We start from the raw sequence: 19,363 nt of genomic DNA, 5'->3' as shown, positions 1-19,363 counted from the left end.
AGAGCCTGTTTAGGTAATTTTAAGTATATTCTAAGTAAATATATTTGATTTCTCAGACAGTTTCCACTTCCCAGTTTCTTTCCCCCAGGATGATATGCAGTCTACAGGAGGAGGTTTGGTATGACCAGGCTGGCAGGGCTGGAGAGAGGTAGTAAAAGGGACCACTGACCTCATGCTTGTCCTCGGGCTTGCGCTGGCTCTCACACTCTGACGGGGGCTCACCTTCTTGCATCTGCAACTGTTGGTAGAACTCTCGATCTGGATTCTTTCAGTTTGGTGGGGCCTGCTCTCTATCACTGAGCGAGCCAGCCTCACAGGGCCTCCTTCCACCCAGCCCTCGCTGCAGCCCATACCAGCCTTCTCCAGGGCCTCCCTTGTCCTGCCACACAGGCCTATTGCTCCCCCAGCTTCGCATCAGTTCCACGCAAGAACCTCAGAGGTCTCTGAGGCTCCCACTCACACCCCACCAGCTCACCTCCTGACCACACTGTGCTCTTTGCTCTATGTCACTCTGAACTATCTCAAACATTTCCCTGTGCCTGAGCCTTAACGGGAAAAGAGAAAATCAAGAGACCTCTCATTCCCAACATTTATGTATTAAACATGGAAAGATGCTAAACAGTAGCTAAAGAGTTTTTTGTTATGATCTGTTACCATAACAAAAACAACAACAAAAATGTTCCAGAACTCAAAGGTGCAGCCCTAACTCTGTTCCTTCCTCCCTTCTAAGATCAAGAGGTCATTTGCCCACATTCATTGAATCCACTCAAATCATGCATGACAGACGCTGGTCCAGGCCTGGCATCTCAGAGATGAAAAGCAGCCAGACCATCATAACAGAAGGGCCTCTCTAACAGAAAGGTAACAGATGCCATCATAGAACACAGAAATCTGCTGCGATGGAGGAAGCACAGGGCACTGGAGAGCCCAGAGGAGGACTCCTAGCCAGACTGGGGAGGCCAGGAAAAACTTTCCGGTAAACCAATACCTGAGATGAGTCTTGGAAAAAAGCAGGAATTGTCTAGAAAACGACAGCAAAAACACGTAGTGCATGAGAGGAAGCAGCCCCATAGAAAGACAGGGAGGTGTAAGAGCGTGTGGCTCATTAACGGAACCACCAAGTTTCTTGGTGTGGCTGTCCTGCACATATCACACGTTCATCTTTCCTGTCCTCTCCTGAGAGCCTTTGATTTTGACTTGATTTTCCACAGCTATGAACAAAGGCTTAAATGCAAAGTAGAAATGAAAAGGGTCATATGCAGTGAAAAACTTGTAGATGGATACCTTTTGGAGATGAAAGCAAAAACATTTTACAATATTTCTTAAAAGCATATGATTTCGCTTCTAAAGATTTCAGGCTTCCTCTTGGTTTCAAACAGCAGAATAACTGGCTATTGTTACTGGTTTCTTCGTCTTTTTTTCTTTTTTCTTTTTTTCCCTGCCTATCTAAAAGAATGTCTTCTAATATTCTCCACCCATTACAGAGTAGTGGGAGGGTACATCACACAGGAAAATTCCAGAATTTACAAATGCCATAGTAACAAGGCAGTCTACCTAAAGAATGCATTGTTTAAACTATACAAGAACTAGAAGGAATAGCCCTGAATATTTTTGTCTTTTTCCCATTTTTATGAAAATGAGTATTCTTTAAATAAATGTGCACATCCTGCATTTATTTAGGCCATGTAGAAATAAATAAAATAAATTAAAGACAATGATGCCAGCATGGGGGAGCACACCCAGTACAACACAAAAATATGTTGAGAGGTTGATAAATCAGTAAAGGTGGAGTATACTCCTGAGGCGAAATTTCTAGGACATTATGCTAATTGGAATGATTTTCTTTATAATGGATGAAGTTTACCTCTAAACTCAGAACTGCAAATGTTTATGCAGCTCACTAGAACTACCAAGATTGTCCGTCTGTTCAATCTGAGAGAAAATATTTAAAGGAAAGGTAAACATATCCATCCTAAAATACGTTAAATGTCATGTCGGTCAAGGTAATTGCCCTGCTAGAATGGCATATAAAAAAGTTTAATTTGAAATCTTGAGTCTTTCCCTGCCTGCTAAAAAAAATAATAAATATTTATCCCCAGCATTTCTACATTTTAGAGAAAAGAACTCTATGCTTCCCCTTCAGTGTCCTCATCAACCTCTTTCTTCAAACCAGTAGATTTACTAAGTACTACGCATTCTTCTTACCATGTAATTAGCTGTGATTTCCTTCAGGGCTAAAGTTCTTAAGACATCCCTTCTAACAGAATTAGCTTGGGGTATATATAGAGGGGAGAGAGAGCAGGCTGAGAGAGTGTTTATGGAGTCAGAGAGCTCCTTACTAGATTGACATGATTGTTTCAACACCACTACTCCAAAGGTCCCAGTGTAGAATTTGCTCCCTGTTTCTTTTTTCTTTTTTAACTTTTTAAATGTTTATTTATTTTTGAGAGAGAGAGAGAGAGAGAGAGAGAGAGAATGCGCAGGGGAGGGGCAGACAGAGAGGGAGACACAGAATCTGAAGCAGGCTTTAGGCTCCAAGCTGTCAGCACAGAGCCCGATGTGGGCCTTGAACTCATGAACCATGAGATCATGACCTGAGCCAAAGTTGGATGCTCAACCAACAGAGCCACCCAGGCACCCCTTCACCCAATGTTTCTAAAAGATTGCTGGAGCTAGTGTCAAAAGATCAGTTTACAAGAACTTTGAAGTCTCCCTTACAAGGCTTTATCCTCAGAATAGAGCTGCAATGGCACACAGGCTGGATCCAGGAGTAACAGGCCAGTGATAGAAACTGGACAAAGAGGGGAGAGGATTTTAGGCCCAGAACAGTGCCTGTCCCTGAGATTATTTTCTGACCCAGCCTTGATAGCCCAAAACATGAGTTTGGGGCTGAGAGCCAAACAGAAGACCCAGAATCACCATGCTCCCTAAAACACTGAAAATGGGGCACCTGAAAATAGTCAGCTAGGCCTCCGACTTCGGCTAAGGTCATGATCTCATGGTTTGTGACTTCGAGACCCCCATCAGGCTCGCTGTTGTCAGTGCAGAGCCTGCTTCGGATACTCTGTCTCCCTCTCTCTCTGCCCCTACTTTGCTCGTTCTCTCTCTCTCTCTCTCTCTCTCTCTCTCTCTCTCTCAAAAATAAAAAACATTTAAAGCACTTAAAATGAAAGTTACTTCCTGCAGGATTGTGCTAAAGTTTTCATTCGTTTGACAGGAAGCTTACAGATGCTTCCCTTGCACTGACAGGCTCCACATGGCATCAGCACCCAATGGTGTCACCAGCAGTTGCCACCGTGGGCCTGTGGCAGAAATGAGGAGTTGTCATTTCTACCCCTAGACTTAGCCTTTGCCTGAGTGCCAGAGCTGGGGTTCTCTTAGTGGAAGTGACCTCGGTTTTCTCACCTCCAGTCCTTCATGTTTCTTTAAGGATATAACAGACATTTAGGGTGACTGAAGACATCATGACCACATTATTCCTTTCAGCATGTCATTCCTTACTAAGATACATGGGAAATTTTTGCTTTGTAACTGGAGAATGTAGGAGTTTGCTTCAGAGAGAAGCAGTGAGAGGAGAATGACAAGGGAAAGAAGAAGTCCCCAGGGGGCTCCTAGGCCTGAGTTTACTATCTATTATTGGAAGGGTGGAAGACTGACTGTCACAGACCTGTCTTCATGAGGTTTTAGTCAAGAGGGTTGGCCAGAATTGTATTCATCCATTCAGATGAGACCTAGAAACAAGGAGAGCTGCTTTAAAGGCACTGATTATTCAGGGAGGTCATAGTCAAGGAGCAAATAGATCTTCCTCCTTCATCAGTTTGCATGGGACTCAGAACAAGTCTGGTCCCCTCAGGACTGGATTATCTTAAAAACAACTGGAATGGACGTCCTTAGCAAGTACACTGGGGTTCCCGGGTGAGGCAACTGGCAACATTGTAGGTTCTCTGGGCCACAATATTAGTGGGTGACAGCTGTGAGGAAACAGAATACAGAACAAGAAAGGACAGCCAGCATGTTTGCTGGATGCAGGTGGCTGCAACCAATTCATGATGGGCACAAACAAGTCCACTTTCAGAAACTCTCGAAATAACTCCTGTCAGAATGAAAACTCTGTGTAAGAAATCGGATTTTCTCGGGGTGTCTGGGTGGCTCAGTCAGTTAAGCGTCCAGCTCTTGGTTTTTGCTCAGGTCACGATCTCACGGTTCATGGGTTCAAGCCTCATGCTGGGCTCTGCACTGACAGCAGAGAGCTCCCTCTCTCTGTGCCCCTCCCTGACTCATGCTCTCTCTCTCAATAAATAAATAAACAAACAAACAAATAAATAAATAAGAAATTGGATTTTTTTTTCTCTCTCAGTCCCCCATGTCTGGCACTCCATAAATATTTGTTTGTTGTGGAACACATTCAGGATGCTTTCAGGAAACTGATTTCCAGTAATCATCAGTTCAATGAGTACTCAAGCTAGCATCCTTCGATCATTTAAATATTTGTGACATAACTTTGTAGACACGAAGGAGTGGGTGATATTTATTTTGTGGACAGAGCAATTTAGTTTGGGTCACTCTGTGCAAGAGGCTTTTCTCTTGGGATAGGGAAGGGGGAGAGAGGCAATTAGGGCAAAAAGGGTGGGTGTGATTTCTGCAGTGGCAAATCCAGGAAGTCTGGGCAGTAGTTCCGTTTTTACGTGTTAGAAGGATGCTCTCTTGTCTCCCTTCCACTTCGTTGATCAGACAAGAAATGGCTGTGGGCAGCCTCAGGGCCCTGCAGAATTGAGCTGTCCTTGGTGCGATTCTCAAATACCATGACTTGGTGACTGCAGCAGTGCCCAAACTTTCCTTTGAATCAAAAATTTCCTCACATCAGCCTGTGCCAAGGCTCTGATATTCCGGCATCAGGCAGCCTCGGTGTAAGGTGTCTGTTTAAATTCAAATATGTTACCTTGGAGGAGTAACATATTAATCCATCAGTAGCCATTAATACGACAACACAAATTAGTGTATCAGTCAGCCACTGGGTAAGCAGTGCCTCAGGGAATGGTATGTAGGGCAGATTTGTTACTTTTTCCCCATCTTAGATTATGATTTATTATATAAACAAAAATTGCAGCAGCAATAAAAAAAAGTCTAAAACAAGGACCAAATTCTCCCCATGTTCCTACTGTAGTAATGTACTAATTGTTTTATCTGGGTTCCCTTTCAGCTCCTATTCAAATTCAAAAATCAGCTTTAATTCAAGCGTTTCCCATTCTTTTCTGAATAATAATAGCTAACATTTATTAAGTGCTTACTGTGTGCCAGGCACTGTCCCAAAAACACTTAAACAAATTAAATCATGTCATCTAAACAACAGCTCATGAAGTAGATACTGTTTTATCCTTATTTATACGAGGGGACAGAGGCCCAGAGAAGTTAACTCACAGAAGGCAGTAAATAATCAATTCAAACTCAAGCATTTGGCTCCAACACCCATGCTTTTCACCCCAGAACCAAGCATCCCATTTACCAGTAAGGAAACTGGGGCATCATGTAATTAACTTGCCAGTAGTTCCTTAAACAATATGTGGTGGCACCAGAGTTTGAGCAGACCGCCTGGTCCTGAGCCCACCCTCTTAACTGCACTGCACAGATGATTGACGCTTTACCCTAGCTGATTCAGCCTGTGAACGAGGTTGACATCATTATGCCCATTTACAATTTGGGGGGTTCAAGATGACTGATTAGTTTGTCCAAGGGCAGTTCATAAATGACAAATCCAGGTGATAACTCCAGATTTTCTGACTTTAAGTTCAGTACTTCTTTGTTTACATTCCTTTTTATCTGCCTCTTATTGGCAATCAACTTTTTCAACATAGTTTAAAAAAAACATAAGATCTGTATATTCCTATTTTATTCATATAATGTAATTCAAGAGCACTTTCCCTTGTTACTAGGTGGTTCTTATAATTATCATTGTGTTGGCAGCCCAGGAGTACCCTGAGGTTATGAATCATAATGTACTAAAACACCCTGGCTGAATTTTGGGGTTTTTTTTTTAACACTATATTTCTGCTGTTACAAGTAAATGTCACAATAAAACAATCTGTACAATATAATTTTTTTTTAGACTCTTCTTTCAGGAATGGCAATGTAACAGCATCTCTCATTTTGTTTGATTTTCCAACAATGATTCAACCTTATGCAGAAAACAGAGCATCATCTCCTTACAGACAGCAGTAGCAATAGACACTTTCCCAGTAGCCCCTGTAAAGTGAGCTGCCTGGAGAGATTTGGATTTTTCTGCTCTGTAGCTCCTTCAGAGGCATTCAGCAAATCAAACTGTGCCACCCATTTGGTGGCAGAGTTACGATTAGCTGGAACATGGCCTTCTCCTTTTTGGTGCCAGCTTTCCTGTGGCTTCTTTGTGCAAGGACCCAAGCCTGAATCTCAAGAATAATTGTCAAGGCTGGGCTTTGGATTGATACTACCTCTGGGAATAGGAACATACTCCTTGGAATTGCCCGAAGCCCCCAGCACCTGCCCTAACTGTGCCTGCCCGGTTGGGCTCAAAAGCACATATGCCCGGTAATTAGTTGGGCATCTCTCTTAATATTGTCACCAAGACAAAGTAAATTCTTATAAGTCTTGCCTCATCTATCTTCTAGAATATAAATCCCTTAGGAACAGAAACTATATCTTGGTTGGGTCTTATTGTGGGCCTTTTACATAGCTGGTATGCAAGTATTAATTGATGTCTTCATATGTTGCTCAGGGGGTGTGCCTTATGCTTTACAGTTACTTAACTCAAACAACCACTTTCCCTAAAATGAAAGATTGATGATTATGGGGAGATTTTGTGTACTTTGGATTGCATTGCAGAAGTAATCTATTTATGCTAATTATCCTTTCTCATTCCATAACATTTTCACTAAGTGAAATACTGATTTTTAAAAATAAAAATAACCTTGAAAAAGTGATAGGTAACATATTCTGCACAGCGTTGATAAAGAATTATTTTTGATTAATCTCACTACATAAATAGGTTGAAAAATACATATTTTGCAAAGGTCTATTTTTTATACATTCTTCTCAGGGTTATATTTTTCTGGAAGCACTCTGACTTAGAAAAAATAAGGTCATCATAATGTCTTATTCCAAAATAAATTATTAAGTTAAAAAAAAACTGGAGTTAAAGTGTCGATGCCAGGATAGAGGTAAATATTCATCCATCTCAGCCACAGCCAGGAGCTTTCATTATTTGATGCAAAATATGAGCCGAGTTCTTGAGAAAACCTATGTCTTAGGGCTATTTGTGTCTTTGCCACTTTGAACATTTTCAATATTTAATTATGAACTTTAAATTTGCTTATCTCACAACTGTATTTTGTGTAGCAACTAAACATGAATTGTAACCAGCTGGGAGGTAAGAAATAGAAATATACTGTGAAAACCTCTGAATATAAAAATATCAATACATCAATGTTGATGGTCAATAACAAGTGAGTTAGAAGCTATTAAATATTACTGTTAGATAATTTCTCAAGTTCTATAGCTTTCATAATCTGTAGAGCAAAATACTCTATCATAGTTTTATCATGCTGTAGAGCATGATACTTCTGTCATGACCTAAATTTCAAATTCTATTTTCTAGAAAATAGAAAAGAGGGGATCAGTTACAGAAATAGTTAAATCATCTCTGAGGCTTGCCTCTGGAATAAAATCCCTGGAAGTCTTCTGTTCTTTTCCAACTCTACAGTATATTGGGCTCCCCATGATAAGCCCATAGGGCATCTGAATAGCTGATCAGTGATAAAATGCAATGGTTTTCAAACTGTTGAGAGAAAGTGTAGGGTTCTGTGGAAGTACATCACCAACTATGATGACAGCAGAGGGAGGTCAGAGGCTCAAGGATCCGAGGTCTCCCACTACTTTCCACCCAAGTGGTGCCATGTTTGTCTGTTTTATAGGTTGTCTTTCCATCTGAAAGTTCTTTCTTGGGGGTTCACAGGGGATAAAACTGAGTTCCACTGATAAAACTATTGTTAACAATTTAATGACGATTTCATAGTCAGAGTAAAGAATAGGTCAAGTCAGTCATTTATCTTTTTAACTTCTTTTGACATTCTAGCCAAAACGTAATTTTAGTATAGACTTAACTGGCTACTTAAATCAACCCTCAAAATGAAAAAGGGACTAATAAAGACCAAAAAAAAATACATTTGTATCTTTAAGTAATTTAATATACTAAGAAACAGAGATAAAATTGAAGAAGACTAGCAAAGTAAATCAAGCTGTAGGGAAAGGGAAAAGAACATAAAAGCTAAAAGTCCAGGCCGCCTAGCTCAAAGCTGTTCAGGCTAGCGCATCAGGGAAAGACTAAAAAACTATATAGGAAAAGCAAAGAGAAGCTGTGTTTCAAAGACATGTATTCATCAGTTTGTAAGACATGAATCTAAAATAGCTAGCAGTTTGGTTCTCAAAGATCTCTGAATCATTCACAGCTACTTGGGTGAGTGAGTCAGGATCTCATCATGAGACAGGTGGAAGGGAAAAACCCAGCCAATGTTTTCTCTAGTAATGAATGAGATGTGGCAATCGAGGGAAAGTGAAACATACCAAGTGGGTGATGTCGGTTAAGACACAGAAGTGGCACAGAATTTCAGTACTCTGACCAGGTCTCAGAGATTTGGTGTTATCAGTCTGTGAAAAGGGAGCCCCAAATTTACGCAGAAGGGAAAGTAGACTATGGTGAATACACAGATAAAAATAATGTGAGAGGACAAGCAACCACAATTGTAACTGATGACATTATATTTCTAAGTGACCAGACCAAAGACAAGGCATAGAGTGGCCTTCTTTGGCCATTGTTTGGGACAGTCTCATTTCCAAATCATGTGTAGTCTTTATAGTTCCTAAGGACAAGAATTAAAATATTCATATATGTTATATACACATATATTATATATATTATATACATGCATACATATATATTATATTTATTTACATATATTATACATATATATATAAAGAGCTAAAAGTCTAAAGGAAAAAAAATGCAAAAATATGCTTTCACTTTAAGCTTTGATTTAGATATTTAAAGTGGAAAATGTTATTTTTTCAACATTGATTTTGGCTCATGACACCAAGATTTTTCATAGATCTTGTTCAGCTGAGATGATAAACTAAAAAAGAAGAAAAGAGGCTTAACTGGGAAACAAGACTCAAAGGAGTATAGACTGTAATAAAGTGTGAGATTTCCACAGGAACCAATGTTTCCCTCTGTCTGGTAGAAACTCCAGTTTATTCTTTCATCACATTATTCCTTCAACAAACATTTACTAAGGCTTTGCAATGTGCCAAGCTATTCTAGGTCGAGGAAAATATGATGAATGGCTTTATTGTCTCCACTAGAGAAGAGGAAAGTAATATAGTTGGAAACCTTTCAACCCCCACTCCTATCCCACCTTCTTGTAGGTTTCTACAGTTGTTTCTGATATTTTTACTAGTATTTATCACATACTATTCTCTTAAGATAGTTATTTTTGCATGTGTTATTTCCTGTATTAGTTCACAGACACCTTAAAGATACAAACCTTGTCATGCTACTTGGGCCCTGATATGTTGCCTTCTACACAGCAGGTATTCAATGTGTATTTAGAGAGTTAAATGTTTAAAAACCATAAGGGTAGATATCATTTAAATTTTCATAAAACATACCTTCAATAGTGAATGTAGAGCAGGCAGAGGGTGAACTTTCATTTACTTGCTATTTACACTAGGACATGCTTAGTGTTACACAGTGCCTTTCCTCAAAGAGCCATCATATATTTCAGTTATTTTCACCAGTGGCCTCAAAGATGAGTAGAGACAGGTATTAATAACTCTACTTTAAATATGGAACCGATCAGTAGCTGAAATCATACTAAATATCATTTATTTTATAGAAAAGAACACCAGGTCAAGAATGCAGTTTTCACACCACATACTTCCATATTTTTTTTTTCATAAGTGTCCGTATCTAATGTACTTGGCCAGCCTCTCTCTCTATTTTGGTCATTTCGGCTGGTTATATAGGGAGACAAAACCTCACATTACTGTTCACACACCAGATAATTCTTGCCAAACATCTATTCAAACAATCAGATCTGTATGTCAGTGAAGATCACTTGAGAGTTATTTAATGCTGTATTCAGAAAAGAGATGCTTACACTGCATACACATGTGGCAGATGGTGAAAACATCACCTATTCATCTGTTTATACAATACATATTTTAGAATATTTAAAATACTTATTATCTGTGAGACACTGAGCAAAACTTAATGGAGTTTACAATGTAATGGGGAGATAAAATAATAAGCAAGCAAACCCCACTAATAAATTAAAATTATTAAATACAAAATGCAATGAAAGAATCAAATGCAATACTATGATAGAGAATAAGGTGGAGAAGGAACCTGTTTAGAAAGTGTAATTAATCTTCATATCACTCTTAGGAAGTGATAATTAAGGAGCCAGCCACTGAGAAGGAGCCAGCCATGTGAAATTCCAGAGAAAGAGCATTTCATAAAGAAAGAATAGAATGAAAAAATATTCTGAAGTGGGTGAACTTTAGAACTTAGAACTTTAAAGAAGAAAGTGGGAGTGAAAGTAAAAGGCAATATCACCATGGGAATGCAAGCTGGTGCAGCCACTCTGGGAAACAGTGTGGCGGTTGCTCAAAAAACTAAAAATAGAACTACCCTAAGACCCAGCAATTGCACTACTAGGCATTTATCCATAGGATACAGATGTGCTGTTTCGAAGGGACACATGAACCCCCATGTTTATAGCAGCACTATCAACAATAGCCAAAGTATGGAAAGAGCCCAAATGTCCATCACAAATGTCCACACAATGGAGTACTTCTTGGCAATCAAAAAGAATGAAATCTTGCCATCTGCAACTACGTGGATGGAGCTGGAGGGCATTAAGCTAAGTGAAATTAGTCAGTCAGAGAAAGACAAAAATCATATGACTTCACTCATATGAGGACTTTAAGAGACAAAACAGATGAACATAAGGGAAGGGAAACAAAAATAATATAAAAACAGGGAGGGGGACAAAACAGAAGAGACTCATAAATATGGAGAACAAACTGAGGGTTACTGGAGGGGTTGTGGGAAGTGGGATGGGCTAAATGGGTAAGGGGCAGTAAGGAATCTACTCCTGAAATCATTGTTGCACTATATGCTAACTAATTTGGATATAAATTTTTAAAAATAAAAAATAAAATTAAAAAAAAAGGCAATATCACCAGAACATAAAGATGTAAATTAAAATTCTAGAAATAAGCAGGGATCATTCCATACCAGGCCTTTTAGGCCAATATATGAAGTTTGGATTTAAGTCAAAGTGCAACGGAAATCTATTGAAATATTTTCAAGCAGACAAGTAGCAAAATTTATTTTTGAAAGATCATGCTGGAGGCTACAAGAACAATAGATTGCAGGGAAGGGGTCAGTAAACAGAGTATTACAAAAGGGAAACTTGGGAGACTCTTGAAGTAGTTCCAAGTAAGAATATATTTATATGGCTTAAATTGAAGTGCTTGTAGTGCATGTGGAGAGTGGAAAAATAGGAGATGTAATTTGTGAGTAAAGTATGCAGGACTTATTAATAGATTGGAAGTGAGGGGGTTGCAAGAAGAAAGAACTAAGAATTTTTCCTAGGTCTCAAGAATAAGCAGCTGAGGAGAAAGGATGTACCATTTACTGACATGAAGAAGACTATGGATAGAACAGAATCCCAAGATAATGCTAAATATGGGATGTTTCTAAAGCATCCAAATGGAGATGTCCAATGGGCAGTCGTGTATGTATTGGAGGTCTAAGAAAAGGTTGGACTCAGAGGTATAAATCATAAGTCACCAGTGTATGGATGGTGAACATATATAAGATCTACTACTGAATAAGGCCTTTGGGAGGCGGGGCTGGGGGTGGGGGCAGGGTCTATTACCAAACACTGAAAAGCTCAAACACTTAAAGCTCAGTACAGACAGGAGGAATCAATAAGAAAGGCTGAGAAGAACAAAGGGATAGGAAGAAAACTACGAAAGACAGATGTTACCAAATGAGAGAAGGATGTTCTAGGAGGATCCTCAGTGTCAAAGTAAAAGGAAGCATAGACTAGATTTCACAACATGGAGATGTCAGAGGTCCTAACAAGAATGCTTTGGAAGAAATGTTGGAGGCAGAAACCAGATTGGAGCAGATTTGACAAATGAAGAGCTCCTGACACAGCACTTAGAGAACTCTTTGGAAACGCTTAGCAGTAGAAGGGCCATTCATGCATTTGATTCCTTTATTCGAGTTGCTCATTAAATTTATTAAGCAAAGAATATCTAATTTTAGCAATGAAATTTTCTGATGATCCCTTCAAGATATATGAGTTGCAAAATGTACTTTTAAGTAATGGAATCACTTGATCTGACATACAGAATTGTTGCCATTTAGCCAAATAATTGTAAAAGAATATCCAAAAAATGATCATTTTGGTTTCAAAACAGTTGATCTTAGGTCATTTTTCTGTCAGTAGTTAAAAGAAAGGACTCATTGTCTACTGAGAAAATTGCTAGCCTATACTAATAAAACCTTATGAAAAGATAAAATATATGTACCCCTTTTTATGTCAGTAACAGAAAGCATATATACAATTCAACTAAGAGTTTCTTGGAGTCACTGAGGAGCACAGTAAGTGCTAAGCTAAAATACTTGTTCTCAAGATGCTTAAATTGAGACATGACTTAAGCACTTTTCAATTATAAAGCAGAATCAGCATGAATGATCGTTTAAGATCTGTGAGAGTTTGAGGAAGCATGAAGGTACATTCCTTATGTGTTTTAATTAAACGTATATGTTAAGCACCAAAATTTTATGGATCTGAGCTTTTATATAAGCTTGACAAAATTATGGAATATGAGTAAAATAGATGCTTTGTTGAGCCAGGGATGTATTGTGAATGTTATAATGAAACCTCACTCTCTTATAAAAAGATATGATTTTCCTGCCAAGTTGTGCCTTTCAGAAGCATATTGATACAGTATTTTCCAACATTTCCTTTTTATCCAGATATGTAAGTATAAATATAAGGGAATATCACCTATTACCACAAAAGGAACAAAATTAAGTCTTATTAACAGTTAGTCTTTCAGTTGCAAGTGACAGAAGACATAACTCAAAGTGGCCTGTGGTAGAGGTAATCCCCCTGAATCACGTGACAAAAATGAGAGATGGGGTCTTTGCAAAGTGGACAATGGATAGTATGATGTAAATAAGAAAGGTTCATTCCAACAAGCATGATCAAAGCCACATTATTTCTCAAAGCTTTCATGGATTGTAAAGACTAGAGAATAAAAATTATCTTTTCATTAGTGTAAATTACTATGCTAAAATGCCTTATCTAGGTCAATTCCTTTTGGAATGTAAAATTTTCATTTTTCTCTTTTAAAATTATTTTAAATATGTTTACTGAAATAGAGATTTCCTACTGTTCTAATTAGCTTCTCATGTGCCTCCCCAGAGACTTTTTCTGATGTATAAACAAGTGTAATACATGAAAGATTTACCTATATATTTAGAAATAATCACCATAAATCTGAATTTCTATCAGGGAACTAAAACTATATGTAAGTTACTCTGACCTATCTTTCTTATATATGTAGTGGGTTATCTACTAGTTAGTATCTTTCCTTCTTTTGTTGTTTTTGTTTTGCTTTTGTTTAGAGAGAGAGAGAGTATGAGTAGGGGAGAGGGGCAGAGAGAGAGGAGTAAGAGAATCCCAAGCAGGCTCCATGTTCAGCATAGAGGCTGACATGGGACTCAATCCCACAACCCTGAAATCAAGAGTCAGATGCTCAACCAACTGAGCCAACCAGACACCCCTAGTTAGTATCTTTCTAATTAAATGATCTTTCAAGTTCTTCACTCTGTTAAAGGTAGAATTCCTAAGTCTAGGAATACAGGTAGAATACAACACAGCTTATATTTTTATCTTTATATAAGAAGGCTTGTATTAGGTAATCCAAGGAAATGAAAATCTGTGTGAGATGTATACCATATTGACTTTACAGTGTATATAAGAAAATCCTTATGTGTGTGTACATATAGTGTCTTCTCAATTTGAAAAATATCTCTGTATGGCAATCTTTGTACTAAATGATGAATGAAGAAGATACTTTTTAATTTCAACATATACCATCTTTAGATTTTTTTATTTTAATTCCAGTACTTAACATACAGTGTTATAATAGTTTCAGGTGTACAATGCAGTGATTCAACAATTCTATACATTACTCAGTGCTTATCATGACAAGTGTACTCTTAATCCCCTTTACCTACTTCACCCTTCTCCCCAGCTACCTCCCCTCTGATAACCATTAGTTTGTTCTCTATAGTTAAGAGTCTGATTTTTAGTTTGTTTCTTTTTTTCTGTGTTGTTTTGTTTCTTAAATTCACATGTAGGGGAAATCATATGGTATTTGTCTTTCTCTGACTTATTTCACTTAGCATTATACCCTCTAGATCCATCCATGTTGCTGCAAATAGCAAGCTTTCCTTCTTTTTATGGCTGAATAATATTCCATTGTATATATATATACCATATCTTCCTTATCCATTCATCTATTGATGGACGCATGGATTGGTTCCATAATTTGGCTATTGTAAATAATGCTGCAATAAACATAGGGGTGCATATATTTTTGAATTAGTATTTTTTTATTCTTTGGGTAAATACCCAGTAGTGGAATTAATGGATCATATGGTAATTCTATTTTTAATTTTTTGAGGAAGGTCCATATTGTTTTCCACAGTGGCTGTACCAGTTTGCATTCCCACCAACAGTGCAAAAGCATTCCTTTTTCTCCATATCCTTCCCAACATTTCTTGTTTCTTCTGTTTTTGATTATAAATATTCTAACAGGTGTGAGGTAATACCTCATTGTGGTTTTGATTTGCATTTTCCCGATGACTAGTGATGTTGAGCATCTGTTCAACTGTCTGTTGACCATCTATATGTCTTCTTTAGAGAAATGTCTGTTTTTGTCCATTTTTAATTGGATTATTTGTGATTTGGTGTTGAGTTATATAAGTTCTTTATATATGTTAGATACTATCACTTTATGGGATATATCACTTGCAAATAATTCTCCAATTTAGTAGGCTGTCTTTAGTTAAGTTGTTTTTCCTTTACTGTGCAGAAGCTTTTTATTTTGATGTGGTCCCAATAGTTTTTTTTTGGTTTTGTTTCTCTTGCCTCAGGAGACATATCTAGAAAAATGTCAGAAATCACTGACTCTCTAGGCTCCCTTCTAGGATTTTGATGGTTTCAGGTCTCACATTTAGGTCTTTAAACCTTTTCAAGTTTATTTTTGTATATGGTATGAGAAAATGGTCCAGTTTCATTCTTTTGTATATACCTGTCCAGTTTTCCCAACAACATATGTTAAAAAGACTGTCTTTTTCCTGTTGCATATTTTGCAACCTTTGTCAAAGATTAATTGGACATATAATCTTTCTGGGCTCTCTGTTCTATTAATCTATGTTTCTATTTTTGTTCCAGTACCTACTGTTTTGATTACTACAACTTTATAGTAAATCTTGATATCTGAGATTATGATACCTCCACTTGTGTTCTTTTTCAACAATGCTTTGGCTCTTTGGGTTCCTTTGTGACTCCATACAAATTTTAGGATTTTAGTTTGTTCCAGGTCTATGAAAAATGCTGTTGGTATCTTGATAGAGATTGTATTAATTATGTAGATTGCTTTGGGTAGTATAAACATTTTAAACAATGTTTTTCCAATCCATGAGTATGAATATCTTTCCATTTGTTTGTTTGTGTCATCTTCAATTTCTTTCATTAGTGTTTTATAGCTTTCAGAGTACAGATCTTTCACCTCCTTGGTTAAGTTTATTCCTAGGTATTTCATTACTTTTGGTGCAATTGTAAATGGGATTGTTTCCTTAATTTCTCTTACTACTACTTCATTATTAATGTATAGAAATGCAGTGGATTTCTGTACATTGATTTTGTATCCTATAAATTTTGTATCCTGCTGAATTCATTATCAGTTCTTTCAGTTTTTTGGTGGAGTCTTCCTGGTTTTCTATATAGAGTATCATGTCAACTGTAAATAGTGAAAGTTTTACTTCCTCTTTACCTGCCTTTTATTTCTTTTTGCTGTCTGATTAGTGTAGCTAGGACTTCTGGGACTATGTTAAATAAAAGTGGTGAGAATAGGCATCCTTGTCTTGTTCCTGACCATAGAGGAAAAGCTCTGTTTTTCCCCATTGAAGATGACATTAGCTGTGAGTTTTTCATATATGGCCTTTATTATGTTGACATATGTTCCCTCTAGATCTACCTTGTTGAGGGTTTTATCATGAATGGATGTTGTACTTTGCCAGATACTTTTTCTGCATCTGTTGAAATGATCATATGGTTTTTATACTCTCTCTTGTTGATGTGATGTATCACATTGATTGATTTGCAACTATTGAACCACACTTGCATCCTGGGAATAAATCCCACTTGATCATGATGAATGATTTTTTTAATATATTGTTGGGTTCGGTTTGCTAGTATCTTGTTGAGGATTTCTGCATCTATGTTCATCAGAGATATTGGACTGTAGTTCTCTTTTTTTGTCATGTCTTTATGTGGCTTTGGTATCAGGGTAATGTTGACCTCATAGGATAAATTTGGAAACTTTCCTTCCTCTTCAATTTTTTGGAATAGTTTGAAAAGAATAGGTATTAACTCTTCTTTAAATGTTTGGTAGAGGGAGCCTGGGTGGCTCAGTCATGACTGACTTTGCTCATCTGACTTCGGCTCAGGTCATGATCTCACAGTTCATGAGTTTGAGGCCCACGCCAGGCTCTGTGCTGACAGCTCAGAACCTGGATCCTGCTTCAGATTCTGTCTCTCTCTCTCTCTATCTCTCTCTGCCCCTCCTCTGCTCTCTCTCTCTCTCCCTCTCAAAACCAAATAAACATTTAAAAATAATAATAAACAAATAAATGTTTAGTAGAGTTCACCTACAAAGCTGTCTGCTCCTAGACTTTTGTTTGTCAGGAGTTTTTTTTATTACTGATTCCACTTCTTTGCTGGTTATCAGTCTATTCAAGTTTTCTATTTCTTCTTGTTTCAGTTTTGGTAGTTTGTATGTCTGCAGGAATTTGTCCATTTCTTGTAGGTTGTCCAGTTTGTTGACATATAGTTTTTCATAATATTCTCTTATAATGGTGTGTATTTGGTGGTGTTGGTTGTTATTTCTCTTCTCATTTGTGATTTTATTGATTTGAGTCTTCTTTCTTTTTTTCTTGGTAAGTCTGGCTAGAGGTTTATTAATCTTATTGATTTTTTTTCAAAGAATCAGTTCCTGGTTTCACTGATCAGTTCTATTGGGTTTTTTTAGTTTCTATTTTGCTTATTTCCACTCTAATATTTATTACTTTCTTCACTGGTTTGGGGTTTTGTTTGTTTTTTCTAGCTCCTTTAGGTGTAATCTTATGGTTGTTGGAGATCTTTCTTACTTCTTTATGTAGGTCTGTGTTGTTATAAACTTCCCTTTTAGAACTGCTTTTGCTGCATCCCAAAGATTTTGGACTGGTGTGCTTTCCTTTCATTTATATTCATGTATTTTTTTATTTCCAATTTGATTCCTTGGTTGACCCATTCATTGTTTAGTAGCATGTTATTTAACCTCCACATATTTCTGCTTTTTCTGGATTTTTTCTTGTGGTTCATTTCTAGTTTCATAGTGTTGTGGTCAGAAAAGATGCATGGTTTTACTTCAGTCTTTTTCAATTTACTGAGACTTGCTTGTGGCCTAATATGTGATCTATTCTGGAAAATATTCCCTATACATTTGAAAAGAATGTGTATTCTGCTATTTTAAGCTGTTCTGAGTATATCTGCTAAATCCATCTGCTCCAATGTGTCATTCAAAGCCACCATTTCCTTGTTGATTTTCTGTTTGGATGATCTATCCATTGATGTAAGTAGGGTGTTAAGGTCCCTTACTATTTATGTATTACTATTGATTACTTTTTTTAGGTTTGTTATTAGCTCCTTTATGTATTTGGGTGCTTCTGTGATGGATGCATAAATATTTACAATTGTCCCCTTTATGACTGTTTCTTTGTCTCTTGTTACAGTCTTTGTTTTAAAGTCTATTTTGTCTATTGTAAGTATTGCTACCCCAACTTTTTTTACATTTCCATTTGCATGATAAGTGCTTTTCTCTCCCTTCACTTTCAATCTGCAGGTGTCTTTAAATCTGAAATTAGTCTGTTGTAGGCAGCATATAGATGGGCCATTCTGTACCCTATCTTTTGATTGGAGCATTTAGTACATTTACATTCAAGTAATTATTGATAAGAATATACTTATTATCATTTTGTTACTTGTTTTATGGTTGTTTTTGTAGTTCTTCTCTGTTCCTTTCTTCTCTTGTTCTCTTCTCATTGTTTGATGGCTTTCTTTAGTGATATACTTGAATTACTTTTTCTATTTTTTGCATACGTATTTACAATTTTTGATGGTGGTTATTATTAGGCTTATACATAATGTCTTTCTTATACAGGGAGCAGTCTATATTAAGTTGATGGTTGTTTAAGTTTAAATCAATTCTTTACTACACTTCCCGCCATGTTTTAGGTATATGGTGTCATACATAACATCCTTCTTTTTGTGAATCCCTTGGCTGATATTTATAGATATAACTTAATTTTACTGCTTTCATGCTTCCTACTTTTCTTACTATTATGGTCTTTCCTTTCTACTCAAAGAGCCCCCTTTACATTTCTTATAGGGCTGGTGTCATGGTGATGAATTCCTTTAACTTTTTTTTTTTTTTTTTTTTTTTTTGGGTCTGGAAAACTTTTTCTCTCCTTCTGATCTGAATGCTAGCCTTGCTGCAGATTTTTTTTTTCTTTCAGCACTTGAATATATCATGCCACTCCCTTCTGCCCTACAAAGTTTTAGCTGAAAAATTCCCTGATAACCTTATGGGATTTCTCTTGTACATAACTGTTTTCTTTTCTCTTTCTGCTTTAAAATTCTTTCTTTATCACTACTTTTTCACATTTTAATTACTAGATGTCTTGGTGTGTACCTCCTTGGGTTGACTTTCTTGAGGGCTCTCTATGCCCCCTAGATCTGGATTTCTGTTTCTTTTCCCAGATTTGAGAAGTTTTCAGCTATTATTTCCCCAGCTACATTTTCTGCCTCCTCTTCTCTCTGCTCTCCTTCTGAAATCCGTATAATGTGAATGTTGTTATGCTTGATGGTGCCACTAAGTCCCCTTAGTCTATTTTTCATTTATTATTATTATTTTTTTCTCT

At 37.2% G+C, this 19,363-nt stretch overlaps 1 long non-coding RNA gene and 1 pseudogene across 1 annotated transcript in view; both read left to right on the top strand.

Annotated features, from left to right (window-relative positions):
• LOC147574947 (uncharacterized) overlaps positions 1–19,363 on the top strand; it is a 114,492-nt gene that overhangs the window by 5,242 nt on the left and 89,887 nt on the right. The window lies entirely within an intron of this gene.
• On the top strand, positions 900–8,822 carry LOC147574948 (single-stranded DNA-binding protein, mitochondrial pseudogene; annotated as a pseudogene).

This window comes from Puma concolor, chromosome D4 (genome assembly GCF_028749965.1).
Source record: "Puma concolor isolate L17-30 chromosome D4, mPumCon1.1.hap2, whole genome shotgun sequence".
Classification (NCBI taxonomy): Eukaryota; Metazoa; Chordata; class Mammalia; order Carnivora; family Felidae; genus Puma; species Puma concolor.
This window is presented reverse-complemented; position numbering and strand designations above follow the sequence as displayed.